General features: G+C 46.3%; 1 protein-coding gene across 1 annotated transcript in view; it reads left to right on the plus strand.

Moving 5' to 3' along the window:
• Positions 1-1,039: 1,039 nt before the first annotated feature.
• Positions 1,040-17,630, plus strand: part of lrfn5a (leucine rich repeat and fibronectin type III domain containing 5a) — a 41,695-nt gene continuing 25,104 nt past the window's right edge. The window contains exon 1 of the mRNA XM_031580373.2: positions 1,040-2,461. The gene's annotated coding sequence lies outside the window, so the exon portion shown is untranslated. The remainder of the gene's footprint in view (positions 2,462-17,630) is intronic.

A 17,630-nucleotide genomic window follows, 5' to 3' on the forward strand; every position in this document is an offset into this window, starting at 1 on the left:
TTCTTAATAATGAAATGCACGGTATAATTTGTAATGTATGTTCATGCTGTTTAGATTTTTTGTTGACGTTTACTTGGAGTTCACGGGGTGTACTTCAGAACTACCTCGGAACCGCAGGTGTCATTAATTGCTGCATTCCAAGAGGTTAAATCGAGCTTTAATAGATAGCATAACATAGTATGTAGTATTATCTACCCAGCAACTCTCCAATTTACCAGACCCACACAAAACTCCATTTCCAGATTGCTACACGCCTGATGAAGTGGGGGGAGCGCTGTGGCGTAAAGCCATGGCGACACCAGGAGCTGTCCATGGTCCTGATTCTATCACTACCGGGTGACGCTGGACGCTGTTTCCCACTGTCATATAGTGTTCAGTATCACGAACATCAACATTGAGTCAATTTGTCTTATATATATGGGTAGTTACCGCGAACAAGTTTAATGGAGCCCCCACTGTTTCTGACTAAATAATAAGTGTTCCGGTCAAAGTGCTGATTTACCAGACTTGCATTGCCTCATCACTATAGAAAATCCAGTTAATGGCATCTTACACATTCATGATTATTGGTGGATGAGCAAATTGTCCAGGGAACCGATCAATAGCTTACATCGATTGCACTTCATTGTACAAGAACGATGAGCTCATTTGTTATCATATTCAAAGTCATATTTAGTAACCGACGTCAACAGCAGATTTTTCGCCTTTGAAGTATATAGTAAGAGTCGGTGTTTCCCAATTTATACAAGTTGATATGACGTTAACGTTCACAGGACACTTTTAAGAGCCGGGTAGCTTAACACTGCCTCCTCAGACACTTTAGGCTTTGCTTGTAATAGGTTCTGCAAGCAAAGGTAGCATTTCGTGCTAACTTCCGCAACGCTTACATCTCTCCGTTAAATGTACCGTGCACGTGCAAATTATGGTCAGGCAGCGTCTGCTTGCAAAAGTTTCCTGATTTGCTACTGCAGCCGGGACGTAGTGAACATTGACACGCCATTTACAGAAATCCGAATGGTTCAAGTTAAATATTTTTCTCGGAATGCTACTTTTCCTAATATAGCTTTCCGACCCTGCACACTGTTTACCTTACATTTTGCAAAAGAAAATCTCGCTTACGCCTGCTTTATTTTTCCTAGTTGTCAACATGAAATTATTGATGGCTACACAAACTTCGTATTTCGGTTGTGCCGACCTTAACGCAACTCGCTGACGTATACTTAACTATGAAAGTTGCAACCCATTTGGAGTCTTTATCGGGGATAGCATGTTTCTTTCCTATTCATTGTGGCGTGTAATGATAGGGTAGTCCCGCCTTGTGCTCTCCTCTGGCTTGTCTTCAGTGCAGGAGAGTCCCGTATGCCTGCAAAGGCTGAGCCCACAGTACTTCTCAGTGCGACTCGCAGAATGACAGACATCGATGAGAGCGAACGTCAGTCTCAGCCAATCGGCGATGACTTCCTCCTATGTTTCCAGTCGCGGAGGTAGATGAGAGAATCTACTGCATATCCCGGGTATTGGTGCGTCTCTTTACTTTGATAAAACGTTTTGAACGGTGGAGGGTTGCCTGACCCACTATTTGCACTGGTAAAGGATTTCCATAATATATCCACAATGGCTAAAGACCGCATGCAGTGATTTTATGCTGGAACATCATTACCGTCATTACTATCATAAAACTCCTTTAATTTTAAATTGCCATCAAGAACAACTTCTTAAAGGTGCACAAATATTGTCTATTCACTGAGCTAGGTTGGAACGAGGAGACTGTCAGAGGAGGACGTGGGAGCAGCCTTTTCAATGACTTGGATGGAGGGCAAGCGCACAGCGCACTCATTCTCTGGATTAACTCGGCGTTGAAGCAGAGCGACGGGAAGTATACTAGCAAGGTGCCGCGCTGCGAAGGTCTCCCTGCGAAGATTTGATCTGAGTCTCCCATCTCGGCTACTCGGTCGCTCTTATTTGCAAACTGCGGCCGTTCAACTAAATAGAGCAAGCCGTTTTTAACGAGGAGCAAAGCATCCAGTCTTGCGAGGCACGTCGACGGGCGGCCGGAGAATGGAACGATCTTCAGCATTTCAATGGGCAACACAGGCGCGCTTTTATCCTAACGGGGATCTGGCGAACTGCGTAGGAATTTGAACTGTCTCAGAGTTGGCGTATTTGGATTTTTTACCGGAGCAAGGGAAACGAAGAGGAAGAAGAGAACGAATAGGAGTGGATTCTGAGGTCTTAAAGAATACAAACGAATGGCATATCGCATGCACGCGGAGGGGGATATGGGCTACACAGGCTTGGCAGAGTTATATGGAATGAAATCGAGCGCACCTTGCATCGAAATGATTTAATCGAAATCTAATGGGGCAAAGCAGAAGAGTAATATGGGAAAACACGAGATGTGAGAAGATTCGATTCCCCTGGTCCTCGGTTTTCTGAGCAGGGCTGGCGTTCCTTCTTGAAGGTAAACTTTTGACGTTAAAGTGTTATATATTGCTATTTCATGGTGTAGTGTTGTAGGGTTCTGTTGTATGTACGACCGACATGAAAAACATATATGGGAGAAATAGAATGCAAAGCGTATCGCTACTGGCAGCCCGAAAACAGAATGTTCCTTTAGAAAACTGGGTGGGAATAGTCTAACCTGCACCCCAGGTACGTTACAAGGTCGTAACGTGTTCAAAATAGCTTTCAGTATGAATGTAGATCGATTATTCCTTGCAGCATAGACTAAATGCATTGTTTAAGTCTGGGGATTTTTCCTCATTCCAAAACTGTGAGTAACAGGATAACTCGTAATATTCAGTTTAATTCAGTAATTATGTGTGCCGTTGTGCCTCTGTATTCTGTGGGTGATTTTTTTGTGGTTTGCTTCTGATGCTGTCCAAGGAGGTGGTGTTGGTCAGGGGGGGGGGGGGGGCTATAAATTATCCTTGTGATGGTTGTATGAGTCTGTGCGCGCGCGGCTGTGTGTGTGTGCGTGTGTTTGTGTGCTGATGCTGGTGCTGGTGGTGGGTTAACATAGACAACCCTTTGTTTCTTCACATTGTGAGGCTGGTTCGTCGAGTATACAGTGATTTCTCTCATTATTGTCTTCAACCAAGTGTATTTGTGATAGGCGTAACCTGCAAAAAAGCGTGCTAGAAGTGTGCCTTCCGCCTTGGCATAGGTTCAAACGACCATAGAGGATTCAGGCGTCGTCCTGTCTTTGCCTACTTTAAAACGGGACTGATAAAAAATAAGTTGGTCCCAGAAATCGTATTACCGCTATTGTATCACTTGGTGATTTGAAAATATTGTAGAATAGTTCTAGCAACCATCTTAATGGGGCAATTAATGGACAGTTATGTTCCATGTTAGATATTCTCAAGAGTTGCTGAATTTCTTTATGCATTAGAAGAGGTTGGGCAAGATGAAAGCCACATTAATACTTTGTGGATACAATGATTGGTATAGACTACAGTATGCAACGGCACAAAGTGCTGATACCTTTTTTTAGAACAACCTTTTGAGACTCTAAGAAAAAAACGCAATAATTTTGTATAACTTTATAAAATACACTAGCTTCTGTTCGGTATGCGTAATGTTCATTTTGAAGGTTTAACGCCTCTACCCATCCTAGCATGAAAGCACTACAACATCCGAAATAAAGGTGCCTTTGTAAGTGGATCAAACACCAGCAGAAGTCAATCAAATGCAGGGCAACGATATACATTGGGTCGTTTGTCAAGAGAAAAAAAAACTGGTTGAAGTAGGTTATTTAAAAAAAAAAAATGAAATCTTAAAAATACACCCTTAACAGTGACGTGAGGCATGTCACAGATCACACCATACTCAAATACTAATATTTCAACAGCCAGCAGGACGATGACTCCAAAGCTGTTGAAGGATTGCTTCTTAGAAGTGGTTTGGCGCTTATACCCTTTAACGTTATCATTGATAATAGGCCAATAACACATAGGGTGTAGGCTACACAGCTTATTATATTATAGGGGAAAACTCAGCGGAGACATTCCGTGCTTGTCGTTCTCCTACGGAACACTTGGCTAACTAAGCTGCAGGACCGCTTCCGCTGGCTGGTGGTGCTATAATTCAATTTATGCTCCGCGCTGCAGTTGTGAAGAGATGGGCAGTGTCTGTGGAGGGAACAAGGGCGGGGGTGGGAGCCGCAGTTTTTGGTACGCAGACAGGACAACACTATTAAGGCCGAATTGAAGTGAGTGCAAACGACGACTGTCAATGGCGCATCAAATAGCTTTTATGAAAAAAAAAAGATAGGACATAAACAAAGACGGCTGTCTGTCTTTACTTCCCTCAGACGTCTGTCCCTCTGACAGCTTTCGCCGGCTGGACATGGCGGCAGAACGCAGGGTCCTTGAGACTTGTTTAATTACACTTGCTAAGCTTACCCCTATGACATTACAAGCTTGAGCCAAGGTGTCCGAGAGGACACGCACGAGATCACCCGCTGTTCGCGTGATTATGTCTCGGGTTGAGTCGGGCGCCCGAGCCAAAGGAAATGAAAATGATCTTTTGACATTACCACACCCCTTCTTGAGTGTTTGGCAAAACCACGAAGGTGTAAATAGTCTTTTTTTTCCCTTTTTGCAAAGTCGAGGGCAGTTGCTGCATTACAGATTGCTTGGTGCTCTCTCTGAGATTCAATCAAACCTGATAACAGAGTAAATGAGGTGGCCTTCTGTGCCTATGAGAATAAACGAATTTGACCCAACTTTAGACACTTGGATGGCAGGACTCCTCACACATGTTTTCTAATGCGCTTTGTTGGCACCATGTCACAGTTGTGACAGCTGTGCCTGTTGACAGATTTGGTTGACAAAATACTAATGGGCGCCGTCCCCGCTCATGACCACTTAAGGGAACAACAGACCCCGCCGCTGAGAGGGTGTAACTTAACGTCGCTTTGTTTACACATGGGGAATGTTAGACGGGGTCAGTTTTCCTTGCACTCTGCATTTATATGGGTATCCAAATGCATAGAATGCTGGACTATGGTTGTATTTTAGTTCATTCGCACTACTGGGAGTGTGAGCTTGCGCTCTTGAGCTGAAAACGGTGGCATCTAATTAGCAATGAAAGTTTTCTAAAGAGGATGCGAGTGAGACGCTCCAAGTGCAGTTGTCTTTTGTGCACTGTTGTGCCGCTGTGAAATTCAGCGCCGCGGACAGTATATTTCTGCCCGGAGACAGAGTCAGCACCACGGATAGCTCCTCGATTCACGCCTCATTCCCTCGGCTTCCGTGGGCTGGGCTTCTTATATAAAGCCAGCGCCCGACTCGCTACCATCGCAGGCTTTCTTTTTAGGTTTTATATCAGTGGTGAGGGAGCTCTGAAAATAAAGCCGCAGCAGTGGCACACGGAACAGCTGCCGCAGCAGAGAACATGAGGAGCATAGCGCTCCCAGAAGAAAAGAGAGACAGCTGAAGAGTGCGTAGAAACGAAACGGTGGGCGGGTGGTGGGGCGACTGGCCTATTTGTGTGTTTTCTTGTGTGATGCTATGACAACCCCAGTATGATTTTCTATTAGCAATACTAGTAATATAACACTAGTAAGTCTCCCATAAGTTTCCCCTATTAAACACTGATATAACTAAGTGGATGTGGTATTTCTATATGGTCTGGCTATTAAATCTTGAGATTACATAGACTACATATTTCATAAGTACTATGCAGTGTAGTGATACATTTAAACAATCAGACTCAATGAGAAGGCTTCTGTAATTTGGGCACCATGTTTTCAGGTATGATGTTGGTCTGATTACGTCAACCAGCAAAAAAAGTGAATCATGGCTATAACCACAGCAAAGTAAGCATCCGTGCCAGCTGTGTGTGTGTTTTTTTTTAAAATCATTATGTATTTTTCCTTTCCTTTCTGAGATCATACATGTTTTACAGTGGGTTATTTTGTGGCCAGCAGCTATTAAGCTGGGAATTTGTCTTATGCAACCCACGCCACATAATACTCACAGATATCAGTGTACCCATGATATACACAGGAAATTTTTACCTCTGTTTATGTATTTGTATTGCCAATGATGATCACCATGACGATCCCCTAGGCTCTCAACAGTCCTCCTTAATAGTCCTGTTTCTAATAGGCAATGTGGGTCAAAATCAAGTAGGTCACACAAATGTACCAATTTATGATTTTCTACTTCGGTCAGTTGTGTTCAACACTAACGATCAATGAGTGGAGCTGGAGTAATATGTTCTTGTCACCAAAATCAGAAGCTCGGTGTGAAGCGACATGAACCACTGAGCAATACTTCATGAACTGAAATCGTTTCACATTGAGGTCATACAGACCGAAGACAAAACATGCTGTCAAATGTTACAGTTCTTTTGCTGCTGGGATGAGGAGTTCAGTCAGCTCTGTGTTTGACTCATGGATTATTAGGGATGAAACATGATTCCATTGCGTGAGGTTTTTATTATTTATTTATTTATGTATTTTTCTCAGGCCAAACTGCTGTGTGTAAAACAGCCCTGACACCGCAACGGTCAGTGTGGTGGGACATCACATCAGCTGGACAGGGCGTGTGTGTAGAGAACATCACATCAGCAGGAGAGGGCGTGTGTGTAGAGAACATCACATCAGCAGGACAGGGCGTGTGTGAAGAGAAATCATGACTCAGAGGAGTCTGTTCCCAGTGCCTTCCAACCCCCTATCCCTAAAAAAAGAAAATACCAGAAAAGCACACACACAACCCCCCCCCCCCCACACACACACACACACACACCCACACACCCACACTGCCTGTAGGCCTACAGTATTATGTCCATGTGGACCTGCTCTGCCTCAGGTTTGCAGTGTCATGCTGCATCCAGACACCCTAAGCACCAACCCTCAGAGAGGGAGAGAAAGAGAGAGAGAGAGAGAGAGAGAGAGAGAGAGAGAGAGATAGAGAGAGAGAGGGAGAGAGAGAGGGAGAGAGAGAGAGAGAGAGAGAGAGAGAGAAATGCTCTAATGGAGGTGAGGACTGAGGATGTCAACATGTCACTGCAAGGCTTGTGTGTGAAAAAAAAACACAAATCCTGAGGTTTTGTGGTATTGGAAGGGGGAGGGGGTGTGTGTGTGTGTGAGCGAGTGACTTCAGGGGGTGTTCGTCAGTGATAATGAGCTGCCACACAGGCAGACGGGGCTTGCTTGGATCTCGCCACCCTGCTGGTGCAAAACTGGATAAAAGTGTCAGCTATGAGAGGAATCGTCTCCTCCATTCGGGGAGGACCACAGAGCTTGTACAGCAATGTGCAGGGGATGGCACCCTTGACCCCATGCTAGGGCAAAATAGAGACGTCAGGAGTCTGTGTTGGCAAAGTTAGCTCTGAAGCGGAGGAGTAGGTTTTTTTGTTCTCCATCACAGACCCGATTCCCAGCAGGGTTTTGAAAGGGGAAAGGAGTGGTAAAGAAATGTGTAAATTGCTTTCTTTTCACTGCAGGGCCACTGGATCATACAGTGCATCCAAAGCTTATGCAGCTAGACTTTGAGACATGTATGGATCTGCGAGGCCCAAAGGTGCACAGGCGGGAGCTATGAGGCAGGGAAGAAGGCTGAGTTTGAATTGCACGTGTTGTTGTATCCGCAAAACACATGAGAGCCCAAGACAGCTCGAAGCACTCAGCTGATGCATATGGATTCCATCAAACCAATGCAGGCTTAAGGGCATCTTCGTTCATTCATTAATTGACCTCCTGAGGGAGATGGGCTTTGTTTGAGTATGTTGAGCTTGTGTGTTTTTTTTATTACAATATTTTACTAATGTATTGTTATTTTCCCTCCGTTGTGAGCATGAATTAAATCTCATCTTGCACGTGCCTCTGCTTTGGTCATGCAGAGAATGTTCATATAGGCCCTCTTTATATTCCCCAGTGCCTGGATAATTGAATCGTTCCATTTGATGCCCATCCATTCAGCGAGCCTGTGCTCTATGACATAGGAAAGTCATGCCTCCCATACCATCACATTTTTATTGCATGTAAACAATTAAGTGTTGCCCACCACTGCGATGTATAAATAGCCAGAGGCGCCAAAGCAGGGGGGAGAATGCGGGGCCGAGAGTCCACCAAGGCTATTACAGGAGAGGAATCAAGAAGAATTACTGCCACAGTGTGATGGTGTTTTTATCCGACATGCGTGTTGCATGGAATACAAATCACCACACCTCACCGGCATCACATGCAGACCTGTGTGTGTTTCCCCCCCCCCCGTCTTTTTCAAGGTGTGTTTAATTGGGTGATTCTGATTGGGGGGCTCGCCGCACGCCTTGGTTTCCAACTGCTTATAGAAATGCAAGGAAGTGGTTCCTACTATGTTCCGCGTCAGTGATTTTTCCCCCCATGATTTTCATAATGCACCTCTAATTAGGTATTAGTGATTTGACATCTCATTAATGATTTTCGTAATGAATGTCAGGAACATTAGCATTTTATTTCCTCCAGCTTTGTGCAGTGTAATGTTATGTAGATGAGTTTGAGTAGGCCTTCATCTGACAGCCCTTCTGTCACACCTAACAGTGACTAGCCCTGAGACCTGCGAGCGCTGCTTTAAAGTGGGAGCGTAACAGGCAGAAGAGGGGTATGCTTTTACAAAATGTGACCACATTTGTATCGCTTAAAAAAGAAACCATACTGAATAGCCGTATAAGTGGCTGTGGGGCTCACGTTTAACTGATTAACGTCGCTTTCAAAAGAATGACCTGGCCAAGAGAGGAGCAGAGAAACTGAAATCAATCCACACAGGGGGATTAAGAGACAACAGCTCTGTATAGCAAGTATTGTTTGGTAGAATCTTTTTGTTCTGGGTTGGTTATTCCCTTTGATTCCCAGGCTTTTCTGACACAAATCATCTCATTTTATGTTTTATATAATAATAATAATAATAGTTTTCTAATTGCATCAGTTTGGGTCTACATGTAGAGTATGCAGTCTGAATGACATGAATTGAGCAAATAATGAGTACAACTCAAGCAACACAACAAGTTAAATTACTGTTGTCAGGGTTTCATTTTTGTATGCAGCAGCCTTCGATGTACTTGAACTACTGAAATACCTAAAGATCCTCTTGCCACCGCTATGCTATACATGCAAGTCTTTCACTTCAAAGTGCACAACACAGTCGGCGTGCTCTCTGCATGGAAGCCGTCGCTAAGCTGCTAAATGCTATTTTCCGAAGGCTGGAGCCACAGATGTGTGCCTTTATAAGGCAAGGCCTGGGCTGCGCTGGAGCTCTGCGGGTGATTGGGTTTGAGGGGACAAGCCCTGGGGTTGCTTTCCAGTGCGCTTATGAGATTACTATGAACAGGTAGGGCCACACTCACAGCATGGCCTTAATCTCAGCCGTAGACACGGACACACACACACACACACACACACACACACACACACGCATGGACACAGGCACACTCATGCACATACACACAGCGGCATGCACATATGCACACACACAGTCACATACATGAATGCCCACACACACACACATATGCCTTTTCACACACTGAGGCAAGATAGGATATGTGACACTTTAAACGGAGCCCAGCACACTCGTGCGTAAGCTATTTAGCTGGCTTTGTCTGCAACAAAGCAGGCGGATTTACAGCTCCCCCTCTCGTGACTCCCCCGTCCTCTCTCATCCCACAGTTCTTATTGTTGTCTGTGGCACAATACATGGCAAGTAAAAGAGAACAGCCCCTGTGTTTATGCATAAACACATCAAAGAATGACCTCCATGTCATGATTGTATCTAAGTAGCACAGCATGTTGGACAGTACAGTGCTCAGAGTCATAGCCACCACGGTTATACTTTCCCGTAATGAAATGGTAATTACTGTAACAATGTGCATTTGGGATTATATTGTTATGCCTTAAAAAGCGTCTGTCGCACCTGTGAGAACAGCAGTGGTGCGAAGCATACGAGACAAAATGAGATTAGAAGATAAGGCTAAAAATCAGAGATTAAGTGACATTTGATCCAGCCAGCCATCCCAAACCGAATGGGTGACGGTCATAAGGCTAAACCCTGTTAGCTCTGACTGGCACGGGAGGACAGTCTGGGGTGGGGGCCATATTGTCTGCCATGGTTCTCCCACTCCCCGGTGCCAAAAAATACTAAAAGTAGAATCTCTCTCATTCATTTAATCTTTTCTCTCTATAATAGTCAGTCGCTGACCTTAGCTTCAGCGACTGGATTGGATGAACTGAGGCCAACGCAGGCTTGGCTAAGCATATTATTTGTGTGGATGTATGTGTACAGTGCAGACTGAATACATACAGTGTCTGACACTGTAGCTTAGTGTCTGATTATGTCTCAAACATGTCATTAGTGGGTCCCTCCATGTGCCCCCAGGTTTTCTCATATAATCGGAAAAAGGCAGATCCTCCAGAAGGTCGGGGTGGACCCTGTGATTTGCTCCAATGCAAAAAGAAAAAAAGAAAAGCTGGGGCCTGTGGCGCATGCTTTCTGCTCTTGTGTGGTTGAACGCTGCATTAGCGGGCTTTGTGTGCGTGCTGCTTCGCCGGCGTAGGAGGCCGCTAATCCTGAAATGTGAACAGCAGCAGCAGCAGCAGCAGCAGCAGCGAGGAGAGAAAGCATCTGTGCAGCCGTGGTCCCAGCCTCAGGGCTCGGTCTGGTGGATTTGGACGCTTGGTCGTCAGGCGCTTCACTGTTTACGGCTTCCCTGAGGTCCTCCACTGGAGCGACTCACTGGCCCTCACTAGCTCTGTGTAATGAGACAGATTGGTGGCTTTGGTCTGTATGCTGTAAGGATTGTGGTATAGTGGTGGTTCTAAAATGGTGTACGGTTAGAGTAATATGAGGCTGCCATCATCTGTGCTGTGTGCAGGTATTTTGGTTGTTTGTCTCTTATGATTTAAAACATATATGCTTTGCAGTCATGGGAAAAATTGAAATGCGTCAAGAGATGAAAATCCACTGCATGCTCATTTGTAAAATCAACAGTACATGTATTCATTTACATGGCGCAGTATATGTAGAATCCTGTCTGTACACGACAAAGAAAAAGGCATGCAATTATTAGAGAAATGAACTATTTATACAGCCAAATGTCTCCAGAGAGCCAGTATTTCCATGAGGATATGTGGAGCGTGTGTTTTCATGGTATAAGCACTCAGACCAGCCTTGCTTGCTGTAAAGACTCTTTCAGCCCCTCATGAGTGCAGATGAAATGAGGTGCCTCAGTGTTTGCTCTGTGAGATTATCTGGAGAAGAATCTTGAGCGCTGAGATAGATGTTGCCCTTTACTTCTCCCCGGCCTGTTTGTTTACACTAATGAACCTGGTGCTTCGTCAATGCTGGCATTGAGGGCCAGTGCTTTCAGACTGCAGAATGAGGGGCTAAAGCGGAGGGCTAAATGGCCATGCAGTCACATGCAATGGCTGGCTTTGTGCACTTGTAAAAAAAGAGATGGTGGGGGAGAGAGATGGAGAGAGAGAGAGAGAGAGAGAGAGAGAGAGAGAGAGACTGAATTGCTTAGAGAGTGAGGAAGGTTAAATTGCACTGAAGTAGAGTGAAGAGGTTTAGAGAGAAAGGGGAGGAGGAAGAAAGACAGAGGTGGGAGGTAGGAAAAAAAAAGAGAGAACCAGAGAGAGAGAGAGGGGGGGGGGGGGGGTAGTGAGTGGGGGAGAACACCTGAACTCATATGGTTAGCATGTTGATGTGTCAATGTGGTGTAAACGTGTAGAGCAGAGTGAAAATGCAGCCACCTGGTCATTTTCACCTTGGGAGACGCCTGTAAAGATGACCTCTTGCCTGCTACACTATTGTTCACACACACACACACACACACACACACACACACACACACACACACACACACACACACACACACACACACACACACACACACAGACACTCACACACACACGCACACACAGAGACACACACACACACACACACACACACACACACACACACACACACACACACACACACACACACGCACTCACAACACACACACACACACACTCATGCACACAGCTGTGGCTAGGGGTTGCAGATGCTGCACCCCCACCTGCCACACATCCATCAAGCCCCCTTCCAGAGGGGAAAAAGTATGAGGTGGCAAAGGGATGGAGGGGAGGTCGGAGGGGTGGGGGTGGATGGAGGGGAGGGCAGAGGGCGGATGGGTGGGGGTGGGGGTGGGGATGGATTCAGCACAAGGTAACAGAGAGCTCCCACAATTGTGGAAATAGTGACATGTGGAGAAAGAATGACATGGGAGGGAGGGGTAGCCTTGTTCCTCCGAGACACTGGCTTAAATAAGGGGCTTAAACAAGACAGCAATCAGACGTGGAAGTGATGACTGCGCGTCGGTCCCAGCTCTCAGCACGGCTCTGGATTGTGTGCCGATCCGTGGGTGGCCCTGCTGGCACGAGCCAGTGTTTAAATATCAGGGTTATTGATCACTCCATCCTTCAGAGGAGGTTTATTTGTGCATGACCTGGTAATTACCCACAGTGACACTGGTTACGCACAGAGATCAAACCAATTAAAGAGGGGGAAGCAAGACACATCTGACGTGGCATTTTCACTGACCATGAAGACTCCCTCTGTAACAGAGAGACCAGAGAGTCTTCAACTGACATTCATATTCCCATCTGCTAGTTTATGAAATATTCAGAGCTGAATATTCCAAAATTGAGTTATCTGCTATTTTATTAGCTACATACAATTTCATTAACTATACTAATCAGACAGTGTTGCTCGACACAAATGAACGTGATTAATGAACATGCTCAGGCGTACGTACTGTATAGGGCTGTGGTGAATGCATAATTATGGCCATATAGTTTGCGATTGTGGAACAGGTCGATGCCAGATCTGCTCCTGAGTAGGTTGCCGTCTCCGTATGGCCCAACAAAACCTGATTGGAGATCAGTCTGATCAGCCTGACCATCTACCTCTTTCAGTGAGGATGATTACAGTTCAGACGCCTCTTTTCTGTCATTATACCCCCATACGCACTCTTAACAACAACACATTTCCTGTTGTGTGGTTATGATATTATGAATTTCAAGAGAGAGGGGATTGGGCACCTTTCCTTTAAGGCCAGGCCAGGGAGCACAGGTCTTTTTTCTTTGATGATGAAAGAGGGGCAATGGAAGAGCCAGTGTCAGAAAGTTAATCTACATACAGAAAGGTAATGTACATGCAGAAAGGATTCTGGGAGGCTTGCCTTGCCTAGAGACGGAGTCGTAATGTGATTTCGTAGTCTGGCCACCACGTTTGGGCGTTTCATCTAGTAAAGATATTTCAAGGGTAGCTGACTGGAAATAGATGGCTGGCTGCCATTTTAGACAATCATGCATCAAACAATAGCCATTCATATTAAATGATGTCTTCTAAACTAAATGCAAAGACACCCATGAATACAAATGTTTTCAAATAACAACAATGTCTTATTTGAGTGAAATTACCATATAGTTGTCCCATATTTCTTCAGTGCTACACTTTGTTGTTTTAAAGCTCTGTTTTTTCCAGCACAGCTGTGTTTACTTCGAACAGGCATCTTTAGGGGCAGCTCTTGACAGGACCATCTCTGGGTTGTTACATAGTTTATTTGTATTAGCATATCTTTGATGTAAGCCATCCCAGAGGCTGGGTGCTGGGTGCCATTTAATGCTTCTGCTAATGTATTGTTGGGCTGATGGCTCCCTTTGCCTCTCTCCTCTCCTCCTCCTTCTCTCTCTCTCTCTCTCTCTCTCCCTCCTTTCTCTTTTTCTCTTGCTCAATCCCTCCCTGTCTCTCGTTTGCTCTCTTTCTCAATCCCTCTCTTTCTCTCTGTAACTCTTTTTTGTTGTTGTTGAAGTTTGATACATCCTCCCCGTGCCTAATTACCTCCTGCTATGTAAACAAATAAATAAATCAAGACTACCGGGAAACAGAAAGAAAAATCCTCTGTGTCAGGGCTTTGTGTCATTCCTGACAGCGGCTCTCGTCATTGTCCCTTGCGTGCAGCCTCCATGATGAGAACTCCAACTCTCTCTCTCTCTTTCTCTTTCTCTCTCTCTATCACTCCTCCCCTCCCCTCCCACTCCCTTTCCCACCCCCTCCAGGTGCTTTGGCCTGATTGTCATGGTGTGCAGTCATGAGGACCATTAAACCATAATGACCTTTTAATGACCCCCTGCCTGCATTGGATAAGTGTGCGGCGCATTCGTCTCAATTCACCTCCCCTTTGCTGTTGTGTTTGGCTGCCTTGATGACCAGTAATTTTGTCAGGCGTGTCTACGTGACCTTCAGAGGTTGCCAATCTTTGGGAACCTGTGGATTATTAACTATGAGACGTTTTTTTTTTCCACTGCTGTCCATCTAAAGCGCAGGGGAATGCATGGGATCTTATGGACTGGCTTAAAGCAGGAGGAGGAGGAGGAGGTGCTCAGTCACTCGAAAGGGAAGTGCTTGTGACACATTGCATGCTGGGACATCAGTGTGGTTAGATGTGGCGTGCAGGGGGGGCCTGGGAAGACAGGGCTGTTGCGAAAGACTTCCGAAATGACAGAAAAACCTTTTAGCACATTTTAACTTACTGGTTAGATTCAGAACACGAAAATAATGGTCCATGATTTCATTTGGAGCAAACATATAGTGCATGGATCTCCCTCTTTCCCTCCCACTCTGACACGCACACACACACACACACACACACACACACACGCACACACGCACACACGCACACACGCACACACGCACACACAAACACACACACACTCACACACTCACACACACACACACACACTCACTCACACACACACACACACACACACACACACACACACACACACACACACACACACACACACACACACACACACGCCATGGCATAAAGCACGTGATGGCACACACTCATTAACTAGCACAAAGGAGCAGCACCTGATGGCAAAAAAAAACGAAAGAAAAATACGTGTTTTCCTTACTGTCATTTCTCTTTTCACAAACCACAACTCCAGTAATTGTTCTGGAGGCTAATGGCTTGATCCTGCTGCACCATCAGCTTTTTCTCCATACAGGGGGATGATATTCCTTGTGGGCCCATTTGGTCCCAGTATTTACTGCCAGCGTGGAGCCTCGCATATGGTCAGCGTGTACTAGAGTAATGCATGTTTTATGAGACTTACAAAGTGAGGATTGTATATTTCCCTGTAATCCCCCCTTTGACAAACGTCACTGTCAGTGCCACGCTGTGGAGGGAATAGGTAAACTGTCATGAAATTTTATGGCATTTTATACATATTCAGGAGAATTGGTGACCAGCCATGGGAGGATGGGATATGTGGCAGTTCATCACCCGTTTGGGAACGGCCAGGAGGCGTTGGAGACGGACTCAGTATTAATCATCGCCCTTCAGAGACGAGCCTCTTCGTGGTCCAATATATGACTCAGAGGAGAGAGATTAAATGTTTGGTGAGAACCTAACCATTCGGGGCTTTGAATTAATGCCTTCCGGCTGATCGCTACGACGACCTATGAATTCTGGGGTTGTTTCCATTTTCCTCTGCCCTCTCGATCAAAGCGGCTGTTGGCCGGAGTGGGATGGGCTTCGCTTGGCTTCGCTCAGCTTGGCTGGCTCGACTGGCTAGACTGGCTTTGGTTTCGAGCCTTAAATGGGTTATACGGCCAAGCGTGCTGGAAGTTTATAGGATTAGCACATGCAAGCGCGCTGTAACTCTCCGCAACTCGTCCATCTGCCACCCGGCTGCGTGAAACGATCATTATCTCCTGGCACACTCGAGTTTGTACAGTAACTACGAGAGAAGTCACTTTGCAACTGTTGACCAATTCATGCATCTCCACTGTGTAGGAAATCGTTGTCACGTGATTGGGAACCAGGAGAAACAGAGTCAATCATGTTCCCTGTCACCCTTAAGCTTGCGAGGATAGAGATAGCATGAGAAAAAAATCAGTATTTGCTAGCACGTTTCTAGTAGTGGGATTAGGGCATAGATTAAATTGTTTATCTTTTGACGTTAAGTGAATGACTCAACATGTTCCAAGACCAGTGATGTGGCCTCAGCATCGTGTGAAAAACTGCAACTTTGCTTTCATAGTTCTCATTGAGATGCTCATCCTCTCCATAGCCTCGCCCATGTGCAGGGAATGGTTGTATAACTGGCTCCCTTGCTAAGGGCAAGAGATTGGCCTTATTGCCGTGGAACGAATCTGGCCGAGTCCGAGCCCGATCAGGGCCAGAGCGCCGTTTCTAGTGTCATCGGGCCATCTGGGTGGCATTGTGCTTCTTGCATTCGCGAGACAGGGCATCTGTATGCTTTGGCTGGCTGCAGATATAACAGACGTTGACGGAAGCAAAACAATCAGCTTGCCGGTTCGCCCCGCGGCCCTCCTCTCTAATGGGCCCTTTGAGAAATGAGTGGAGTGACCTCTCCTCCATGGCACAGTGCTGGCTCTGACCGCAGGAGCGACTAGCCTGTCCTCCAATGGTGGCACGGCACATGCAGGGGGTTGGGGGGGGGGGGGGGGGGGTTAGTGCAGGGCGAGTGGTGACCGGGGGATAAAGGGAGAGAGAGGCAGTTTGTTTACGAAATGAGTCCGAGACAGAAGGGCAGAAGGGGCACCGGAGCTCAAAGCAGGCGTCACTCCACCAACAAACACACACTTACACACTACACAGACACACTCAGATACACACACACACTACACACACACACACACACACACATACACATGCACGCTCATACTCACACACGCGCACACACATGCACGCTCATACACACACACGCGCGCACACACATGCAACGGCAGGCACACACAAACAGACTGTGACTTATCTGGGCTGAAAGAGCCTGTTCTCCAGGCCCTGCCTGCCTGCCTGCCACTGTACTCTAACCAATTTGGGGCAACTTAGGCAATTTTTTTTCGGTTCTGTTATTCTTTTTTCTGTATGTGAGCCGAAGTTAATTATACAATGGCCTAGATTTTTTTTCTGTTCTTTCAGAATAATGGGATGTGCATCGCTTAATTCTTTTCAATCTGTTTTCACCGGCAGGAGATCAGAGGTTGCCATTCTCAGGCCTGGCTCACACATGATGCAAAGCAGTTTCTGCACTCACGCACTACCCCCTTTTGTTTGCTATGGGCCACAGAGGGAAGTGAAACAGAGAACCACAGAGGTAGACTAAGAGAAGTGAAACAGAGAAGTGGGACGGTGGGAGGCACTAATGCAGTAACGCGGCCGTACGGGAAATACGGTTAGGTAAATGGTCGTTTATGTGCAAGTTAGGCATAGAGCCAGTGGCCAGAGCAAAGGAGCAGGAGGGAGAGGAGAGAGCGAGAGAGAGAGGGGGGGGGGGGGGGGTAGAGTGGAGAGAGGGGGGGGGGGTAGAGTGGAGAGCACAGAGATGGTTTCCCTGGGAGGAGATCAAAAGAACATGATCCTTGCACTGAGGAGCAGTGATCAGAGAGAAGGGTGCTCTTTGGAGCTCAACCTATCTACCCCACAGCACTGATGGCCGATCAGGAGGCTGAAAGCTGGGGAGGGTATGGTGAAGGGGGGGGGGGTGGAGCTCAACCTATCTACCCCACAGCACTGATGGCCGATCAGGAGGCTGAAAGCTGGGGAGGGTATGGTGAAGGGGGGGG

This window comes from Clupea harengus, chromosome 14 (genome assembly GCF_900700415.2).
Source record: "Clupea harengus chromosome 14, Ch_v2.0.2, whole genome shotgun sequence".
Taxonomy (NCBI): Eukaryota; Metazoa; Chordata; class Actinopteri; order Clupeiformes; family Clupeidae; genus Clupea; species Clupea harengus.